The sequence below is a fragment of the Oryzias melastigma genome, linkage group LG23, assembly GCF_002922805.2.
Source record: "Oryzias melastigma strain HK-1 linkage group LG23, ASM292280v2, whole genome shotgun sequence".
Classification (NCBI taxonomy): domain Eukaryota; kingdom Metazoa; phylum Chordata; class Actinopteri; order Beloniformes; family Adrianichthyidae; genus Oryzias; species Oryzias melastigma.
Window position 1 is genome coordinate 14,936,114 of NC_050534.1, and position 10,827 is coordinate 14,946,940.

At 37.0% G+C, this 10,827-nt stretch overlaps 1 long non-coding RNA gene across 5 annotated transcripts in view; it reads right to left on the reverse strand.

Moving 5' to 3' along the window:
* LOC112158751 overlaps positions 1-10,827 on the reverse strand; it is a 354,072-nt gene that overhangs the window by 245,527 nt on the left and 97,718 nt on the right. The window lies entirely within an intron of this gene.

Genomic DNA, 10,827 nt, shown 5'->3' on the forward strand with positions numbered 1-10,827 from the left:
AGGGCATCTGGTGAAAAGTCGTTACGTTGTGGTGACCTCTTAACGGGATTTGCCAAAAGGTGAACAACAAAAACAGCTTAAGTATGCTGAATATAAATGTGGACAAACAACATTAAGATATGGAAAAATTAGAGTTAAAGGAAGAAAGAGAAGATCAGTAATTTCATTACCAAAAAACTGATTTTGTGACATTGCTTTTCTTATGTAAAGAGCCTATGTATAATTAAGTTAATGCTAAAAATTGGCACTTCTCGTCCTAAAATCTATGAAATCACTAGACAAACTGAGAAACTTCAAAAAAGAAGAAGAAATGTTAAAGTTGAGTGCAACATTAACTCATCCTTTAACACCAAATGTCAAATAATGCGCTCTTTGACACACCATTTCTCTTCAACCAATTTTAGCGATGTACATGAATCAGCTGATTCTGAGAAAAGAGGGTTTTATATTTCCTTGCAAAACAGTGCAAAGCCGCTTTTTTTGTTTGTTTTGTTTTTGTTTTTGTTACAGAATTAGCTGATTAACCCCCCAGAACCCACTGGAATTATGTTAATTGCTTTGACAGTTGAAGAGTTATAGTAGTTGAAAGAATAGAAACACTGGAGCTACAGCTCGGATGTTAAACATTAAAAGAGATCAAAGTGAAAGAAAAAGTAAATCAAAACATGGGCTCTTATCTTAGGTTAAGAAATGCTTGAAATAAAATCACAATTTTTTTTTACGCCACTATATATTCACAAACCAAAGTGTAGGTCTTCAGCCTCAACTACAGCACTATGTTTAGTAAAAAAAATACTAATTTAAAAATGTATAGGATCGCAACTGAAACTGAGTGTTGTGACAGCTAAACCTTTGCTTTTTTCTTCTGATGCAATAGTTTATCCGCAGACCTACTTCAAGGTTTTCAAAGTCCATGTTTCAACCTCAGTGAAATCTGGCAGAAGGACCTCAGAGAAAAGCACTTACAAAAAAAAACAAACACTAAGCTTTTAAAGATCTCAAGCAATAATGCAAAAATAAATAGCCAAAATATAGGCTACACAGCAATCTGTGTTTAATCAAGAACAAAGTTTTTATAAGAAAGTTTTAGCATACACTGTTCCTATTGGATAGTTGCTACCCAATTCTAGAGCATTTGCTCACAGGTGAAAAAAGTCAAAGCACTGGAAATATTGAGATTCCTGTTCCGGTCTTTGTCTTTCACAGCTCCATTTCAAAAATATTAAGGACTGTCATATAATTTTAGGCAGGCACAGACCTCAATTATTAATGTCTTCTTCGTGGTCAATTTTGAAACGGTTGGCACTGCCGTGAATGAAAAAGAATCCTACCCAATATGTCACAATACCAAATCTGAGTCCCTGATTGGTCAAAGTTCAATTGGTTTAATCTTCAATGTGCGTTCAATGGTTGGAGATTTTGTATGTAGATCCCAAAAACTGGCTCAAAAACCTACATAGTGATTATGTCCATAGCAAACACGTGACTACAATGCAGAGGCCCAAAAGCTGCAGACTTTTCATTGGAAATTGTTGCTTGAACGTGTATTGGCAATGTGGCATAACAGAGGCAGTCAAAGGTCAAATCCATTTGCTTCCCATACCTCTACAACTTCTCCCTAACCCTCCAACTCCAATTGTAGGGGCATTTGGAGTGGCAGTGGTGTCCGGAATAGTTTTTTATTTATTTTCTTTTTATGGACGAGTGGTAGGGACTAGTTTTGGATATTGGGTCGAACATGACGTAAAACTAATACAGTGGGTGTCTCTATTTTTAATGGTGCAGGTCTTGTTGTCATTGCAACACATTCTCACTATCAAGTCATCATATATGGACACATCCATGTTAGGAGAGTTTCATTGGGGACAAAAGAGAATTTAGGACATTATAAAGGCTGAAATAGGTAGGAATCTATTCAAAAACATTAGCAGAGATAATGTTGCTCCATGTGGAATTTTGAAATGCAACCCTGATAGACTGAAAAACTCTAAGCATTTTTCAAATATACATTCTTCTAGGAAGGTTTTTGTTTGGAGAAGAAGCTAATGAGGGCTTGTGGATCCTCCCTTCATCTAGTTTGCTTGATGTTGTCGGCAGTTGTCCTGGTAGTGTTCCAGTTGACTGAATTAATTTGAAGTGAGTTAGTTATTAATTACGTGCATATGGCCCACCAATCCTTGGCTACTTTGAGTCCCCCTCCGATGAAAATCATGTTTTTTTAATTTTTAACATGTATAAGTGGCATTTTTCTTCAAAAATCATTTTGATTTTGTTCAGAGTATTTCAACTTTTTTATCACTGTCAATCAAACTGTCACAGAAAAACTCAGTTTGAATCAACTAGCCTTGCTCACGTTATGAGAGCGCTGGAAAATCTCCACCAGACTCCACGGAGCTTCTTGATAAAATCACGGATGTGCGAACGGCGGCTCATTTGACGTCAGCTGTGGATTAAAATCCACAAAGCTCTTTACTTCCTAGTCCAAGCTGACATCCAGTTTCCAGTTTAAAAAGCCATAAGCCAACCCCCCAGAGGAGATTTTTAAAAAGAGACTTCAGATCAAAATGAAAAATAGCTTTTTAAGACATTTAGATTGTGGAATTTTGGTTTAAAAAGTTCATAATCATAAACAAAACATTACTGAGAATGATTTTTTTTAATACAAAAAATTGTCATAGGGGGACTTAAAAAATATATTACATTGAATAATTAGACTTTTTTTTTTTTTACTTACATTTTTTTTTTACCAAACTTAGCCTCTTTAAATTTTAGTTGAAGACTACTGGCATAAGGGAAGACAATGGGTTTGACCAAAGAGTGGACTTACGCCTGGTTCACACTGGACACGGTTAAGCTATGGTACATACCTGGTTCACACCACACGCGGCCCTCCGTGGAATGTTCGTGCCGTGCAACAGATCGTTTTGGCGTCTGGTCTACTTTGAGCGCGAGCGATCCGTGTTAATTCTGGCAGGAAGTTACATCAAGATACATGAGAAAATCCAGTTTATTTTCAAAATATAACCAATTTTTCACAATAAAACTCAGTGATTGACAAATGTGATCATGTTTTTGTATCTAAATGACTGTAGAGATGAAAATGAACATACAATCACACACATACACACTTCGCTCTGTGCGTCTCAACAACAAATAAAGAAGTGTTGGCCTACCAACTACTTGCTTCTTTTTAGCAGAAACATGGGGTCATATTTTTGGGTTATAACTTACCCATGATGGCAAAAACAAAAAAAAGCTCTAACAGAAGCGTCTGTCTACCGTCGCGGTAAGATGCGTGTCTGGTGTGAAATGCCGCGCACTCTCCGCTTCGCGGCGCATCCGCGTCCAGTAGCGTTAAGAGTCTGTCATCATTAAGGAAAACTTTTGTTGGCACTCATTTTTTCCCCTTGTAAAATAAGAGTGGTCAAACTACTTGCTTTTAACTTTTTAATTCTATATGTTTTTGATTGCTTTCAGTCATCCAAAAAAAAAAAAAAAGGACATATTGATCAGTGGTAGGAGGCCTTTGATGAAATCATCAAAGGCTGCCGTCCATGAATGCATTTAAAACATCTTTGAACCGCATCCAACTGAAGTTAACTAAGTAGACGAAGAGAAAAAGAGAAACTAAACAAGAATTTCTCAAAGTAGAGGACAGTCAGAATGCCCTTGCAATAAGACCGCCTTATCAATTTGATTAGAGTGTGAAAGGACACTTAAGATCTCAATTGCAAGCACATTAACAGTCTACTCAGCCCCCTGCCTCTGAATTCAATGGCTAATGTTTGAGGTAGCAGAGGCATTGGAGAAGATTATTTGATTTCACTTAGATATGTGAAATTAAATTGATATTAGGTAATGCCTGCTAAATATGAGCGAGGCCTTCTTCATTTAGAAAATTGATTTGCATTTACAATTTTTTTCGCAAGGCCATAAAAAAATACAATAAAAAAAACCAGTTCTGTGATTTATGTAAAAGGCGAAGACCCATTAGATGACAAAGATTAACCTATTTCTGCTTCACCACTGATTTAGATTAAATCTCTAACAGCCTTGACAAAAAGTTTATAACTACAAGCTAGGATGTAGATATACGAGATAACGTTTTATTATTTCTCCTTGCTCATGGCCAAGAGTGCAGCAGTTGGCAAAAAGTAATAATTCAAACAGCAAAAATAATTCAGGAAGCAGGAAAGGGCCGGGCAGATTTATTTATCTATTCAACGTGCTTTATATGCCTTTTCTTGAAGAAAGGAACAAAGGATGGAGGAGAAAAAAAGGAGACCATCAAAAGGCAGATTTCTTTTCCGATTTGGGGTTGATGACTGACAGGTTTTAGAGGCGCGCAGACGTGGCGGACAGATTGCTTACTGACACAGCAACTGTAGGAAATCAAAGATTAAATGTAAATGATCTCATGCTCTTGCACATGGAGACTGTACAAAGACAGGAGGGAGTTAAAACACACAAATCATGGAAACCAATCGCGGTATATGCGGACAAAAGCATCCACTTTGCTGCAGTCACTTTACTCATCCATCCCGTTGCCTAAACTTCATCAAACTCCGTCCTATTTTACACAAATAAGGGATTGCCTTAGATAAAAGAAGCAAAACTTGGATTTGATTGGTCACTTTCTCAAAAATGTCCTCATTTGAAGTTTCTTGATTCTAATCACATTCAATTTTTTTATCCAATTATCAAATAACTGTTCGCTTTATTTCCTTGTTGAGGGTTAATGAATTGCTAAATTTATGCTACTATGTTTATGGATATATGAGCAACAACTTTACTTCAAATTTTCTTGTTTATACCCGTCATTTTGTGTGTGTGTTTTTACATCCAACTGAGCTTCCTCTTCTCATATCATCAAACACACACCCCGTGGTCTCAGAGAAAAATCATTACCGACATAGCAGCATATCCAACCAATAAAAATGACTCACATCACCAAGGGAACTGAACAGATTTCCTTTTCTGCCAGTTTTTTTTTTTTTTTTTTGTCTTTTTCACATCTTTTGTCTCCACAGCTCTGCCCGTGTCTTACTAATTTGACTTATATTCATTACCTCTACTTTTATTTTTATTCTCCTGTAATCATTCCCTCTTCTCCCTTTGTCTCAGGTCAGGTTGTTTGGCGTCAACAAGCTGATTGAAACAGGAAATGTTACAGCACACACACACACACGGGTACACAATAGATTTTTGTAATCCGATGCTGTTGGCTGGCCTGGGGCTGACTGGTCCTTGCATTTGCAGCTCTTACTTTCATTGGTGTTTGTGATGAGCCACACTTTTCTGAGCACCTCATCACCTTAAGCATCTCTGCAATGGCCATCAAAGATGAAAACTCAAGAGTAGACGCATAAAACTGATATGCAGCATTAAACGTAAACATTTCATATTAGCGGGTCAGTGGCGGTGGAGACAAACATCACACGGAGAGATTAAGGTATAAAACTCAGCTTTAAGGGCCAGAGCACAAAGTGGGTTGGAAGTTTGTATGTTTTTCTCAGCGTTTGGGAGCACATTAGGGATTTGCGTCTCTGCATGTGCCAGTGTGGGAGCGCGTGATTGTGTACGTGCAGATATGTGGGCGTGTGACTGGCTGGTGCTTATGTAAAGCACTAATTGTCATGCAGTGCGCAAGGTGCAGACGCTAACCACAGACATGAAGCCCTCCCAAGCCCAGAGCAATGAATATTAAAATACATCTGAATAATGGAACGGCAGATCCAAGAGAGAGCATGTAAACATAAAAAAATGCTCTCTCTGCATATATCTGTTTTAGAGAATATTAAACATTTATCTTGGATTCGAATGCTTTATGATTACATGTGGAGAAATATGGGTGGGTCAAAATTCTTGAAATAATTAAATTGAAACATTCTGTGAATAAGAGCTGCAGAAAAGGATTTCTTATGATAAAGTGATGGTCTTAAGAGATGAAAAATAAAACAAAAGCAGATTAAATTTCACCCGTTAGCCTGAAAACCTGAAAAAAATATATAAATGTATACTTAGTTGGCAACTTTGGAGATAAAGTACCTTAAAGTTACACTCCAATCACCTTTTGATCTTTTTTTTAATCATTTAGTTGTTTTTTGAATTATAATTATGCTGTTTTAAGCTAAAATAATAATAAAAAAACATATGTAGGACAGCAGTTGTCAGTAGGACTGTTGTTCATAAAGTACAGTGAAAAACTGGATCCGCTAGCAAAAATTCTGTAATTTAGAGCATTTAAAATGACCAAAATCAACATTTTAAGTTAATTATTTACTCATTTTAATAATGTAATTTGATAAAAAAAAAACAAATATTTTTAAATGCAACAAATTACAGAGCTTTTGTAAATTGATCCAATGTTTGACTTTTTACAGTGTAAGTCTGCCCCCATTTCCCGTCATCCATCTCTGCTAGCTAACAGCCCCTTATAATCCCAACATAATAATACTGGTGCAAAAAAGTACTAAGAACTGCAATTTTTAGCTTTATTTTCTTAATACATGCCATTATCAGACAAATGCAAAATGTTCAAAATACCAAAAAAATAATGGGGTTAAGTCTTTTTTATTTAAAAAAATCTTTTAGCTAATTCTCCAATGTTTATTGACGTTGCTGTGTTCAATACATTCAATCATTGGTTTCTCAGAGTTCTTGGTAAAAAAATTAATGCTAACATTAAAATACTCTTATTGATTTACAATCCTTTACAACTGCTGTCAAATGATCCGCCGTTCACATTTCTGTGGTCACATCAAGAAGCTCCGTGGAGTCTAGTGGAGATTTTCCAGCGTTCTCAGTCCTGCTACCGTAAGTATTGTCTGAAACTCACACAAGAAATCCAGTGACGGCTGATTTGCCCACAGAAATGTGAACGGCGGCTCATTTGACAGCATTCAATGTGAAGATACCATCTTCTCTTCTCCAGAACCTGAACTAGAAACGCTAGTTGGATCAGACGAGGGGTTTAGTGCATGTGCAGCAGAGCTGCTGTGATGTAAGGAAAGCTCATTCATTCAAACAGAGTCTGTCTGTGACAGGGATTTAGATGGAGAAATGATCTCTTATTACATTTGTTCTCTTTTTGAAAGAAAAATGAAACTCATACATGTTAAAAACTCAAAAAAACGTGATTTTCCTTGGAGGGGGACTTTAATTATATTTTTGAGCTTTTAAAAAACAATATATTTCATGATCCCAAAAAATAATAATAAAAATAAATAATGTTAAAGAACATAATTTGTGCTATTCAACAAGTGTGTAGGCTTTGTTGCAAAGAGTTTTGGCCCATCATGATGATGAACACTAGTGTCCCATGGATAAATTTTGTTTCCCTTTCTTGGAATCCAATTTTAAAGACATATGGGTGTCCTGCCGTGATTGCGAGTAATCTGTAAATCCTTGAACTTTTTTCGTACGCAACCACATCTCTCCAACACTGATGAAAAACAACTAGAAAAGAAACATAATTACAAATTGTTGAATTGCAGTCATTGCAGCCAAGGCTGATGTAATCAAAGTAATTCTATACTCTTGGGAACTGAGTGCAGTGGCTGTGTTGGTGTGAATCCCAGCCCCTTTGTCCCCTTTGGCAGAAGTGGACTCTCGTATTCAGTCAATAACTATCATTATTATTATGGCTTCTGCTTCTAAGGTTGTTTGTGTTGCTATTCTTGTAGTCATTGGGAAAAGGTTGGTCAGGATGTAATGCTACAAGAAATCACACATGTTTTGTTAAGCCTTTCTCATTAAGAAATAAGACTATTTTTGTAATTTTAACATATTTCACAGTTTTGTTTATTCCTCTTCTCTAAAGCCAATATCTTTCATAAATAAATAAACATTAAAATTGATTTTATTTATTTGAAAGGTTCTAAGACAATTATAGTATACATTTGAAATTCATAAACAACAAAAGGATTAATAAGTAAGACTCAGTAAAGGGACAAATGTTGGCATGTAAGGTGTATTCAGTAGGGGTGGACAGATACTGATATCAATATTGGCGCCGATACTGGCTATTTCGCCTTTTTTTAATCCGACAGCCGATATTGAACCGGTTGTGGTTCAGAGGCAGTCACACCTCTGTCACACCTCTGTCTTCAGCATTGTCCCGCCCACTGCACTGTAATTGGTTAATCACGCACAGGAGGAGGTTGATGGTGAAGCTGGCGCATGCACAAATGTGTAAAAAGTATGAAAACACAGAAAATCTCCCAGAAATGACTTTGTATGACTTCTGTCATGCAATATAAAACATTGTTTAAGAATTTTATGCAGGAAACAAATATATGAACTAAAACTACAACGAGATCTGCTTCATCTACAATGAATGAATCATTTGAATTCCATATTAAATACAAAATGCAAGATGGCTTAAAAAAACGTTTGAACATCTAAAATTGTGAATGAGCTCAATAACATTTGTTGAGGAGCATGATAACCTCTGCTCTCATTTAGGTCCTTATAGTATCACAATAGGAGGTTACAGAACTGAGTCTATGTTAACTTTCACATTGAAAATCAGATTATCAGGATCAGAAACAGCTGCTCTGTTCTGACGGTTCTGTCCTCCTGGATCGTCCGTCTTTCACACAGTGATCATTTTTCTCTCTTTTGCCACTTGACAAGCTGGTACAAAGTCTTAACAGAAGTGACATAAATGTTAGATTGTGACAGTGCAACTCACACGGCACTATGAAGTGTAGAAGGAGGTCAGAGGGACGACCAACAGGCTGAGTGAATGAGCTCCTATGAAATGGGTTACACCTCCTATTTCACTGGAATTTGCAGGTGAGATAATAAGACTGGTTATAAAGGATAACAGAGAAAAGGGGCAGTTTCTGAATGAGGATTTAGCTAGTACTATGGACTGTGCACAGTAAATAAATGCAATTGGTGAGTATGGAATAAGTAATGGGGTCAGCTAATAAATACCTTAAAGTGGGTCCGACACCTATAACGCACGATGTTCACGCGGCTTTCTGTGACGCAAGCTTCAAGAGGGGACGCTCAGTCATTGCAGCATGCACTGGGCAGCTGGTCAGACTGTATCTGTGCTGATTACGGCCTAAACTGCCCTCATGAGAGGGATCAAAGCTGAGGTTCAGGCGGCGGTCAGGGCTCTTGTCAGCTGCCCTGGAGCAGAACAGCCGGGACTCGGGAGACAGAATAGCACAGGAGAGATGGAAGAACAGGAGTGGAGTGAGCACACAAGAAACATCCAAGGTAAAATTGTGACATTGAGAAAATAAGAGGAGGAACATAATTAATGTCCGATTACTAATTTCACTTTAGCTCTTAACTCACCCGGAAGCGAAAAAATGGCAACACTGGGGCATGCAACAGTCTACATCTCAATAATCTTTGCCTCAGGCAATACAAGGCATTTACATGAACAGAGAAGTTGTGCTTTTTTTATTGGGTCCTCCATTTACTGATGACTGCAGCAGATGGTGCATAAAGCTGTACCAGTTTGCTCCTGCTTTTCAAGAAGCAAAACCAAAACAAAGGCTATCACCACAGCCAAAATCTGTCGGACTGTTATAAAGTTTGCACTCCAACACACAATCTATTGTAAAAGCCTCGTTTCCACTAAGCAGTCCTGTATAGTCTGGTACGGTAGGAAGTAGTGAAGCCTCGCTCCCACTGAGCGGTTCGTTTTCACGGCACATGCGTGGTGTAGACCGCTAGCGTGTCATTGCAGTGCAACGACTAGAAAAGCAGCAACAATGGAGGTCATCTAGCAGCTCGTCTTTTTATTGCTTTACTTTTAGTACATCGTATATAACAGGAACTTAATGTTGTTTGAAAGAAGATTGTGGAGCAGAATTCTGTAAGAGGAAATGGAAACACTAGCTTAGTGCTATATTGGTGCTTTCTATTGTCATCACTTGCCAATCATCGGGTGGTAACAGCGACTCCACCCCAACCGTCCCCTTAGATTTTTCTCTGGAGATACGGTTCAGAACTGTTTACTAAGTCTGTTTAACTATGAAAACACTCAAAATACAGCACTGGACTGCACTGCTTAGTGAAAACGAGGCTCAAGAATCAATGAGGACTCTACTGCTACTTAAAAATGTGATTTTTATTTTTGTAGGGATGATTTCTGGATCAATATTGAATTGTATTCTGATGAAAAGTACTACATATATGATACATGATGTGTGACTGATGTTACTGTTTACTGAAATCATGAAATAATGTTTTATGAGATTAATCAATAATCAACAAGCACTTCACTTTGCTACTTAAAAAAAAATAAAAAAATTGCACTTGATCTGGTCAGAACTGAATTACAAAAATTTGCAAAACTCTAAAATGAAGTAACTAAGTAGGGGTGGGATTATTTAAATTTGCTTCTTCCCAAACACTTTCAAACAATCAAAATCTACTAGACTTGGAGTTAGATAATAATTACTATGGTTAACAATTATTACTATTTTTTGTTTTGTTTTATTCTCTAATAAATGCATGTCATTGTTTCTGTAACGAGTTTGAGAACTCTGTTTCAATTTTTTTGTCCTTTATTGTCCACAATCTATTCTTGAAATAAACAAGATCAATTGATCAATTAATCAATCAAGTTTTCCTTTTAATCATTTAATTATGATTATGAAGTTTTTGATCAAAATCAAAGAAAACGTGTCATTTTCTAGAACATAGTTTATGTAGAGCAGTAGAAGTTCATTTGAAATTTACCTATGAGGTGTGGGCGGGACTATTGGTGCAGCATAAGTCTGCCCACATTTCCCATCATCCCTTTGCTTACACACTAGCTTACAGCTCCTCTCACGCCCAACCTAAAATTACTGGTGC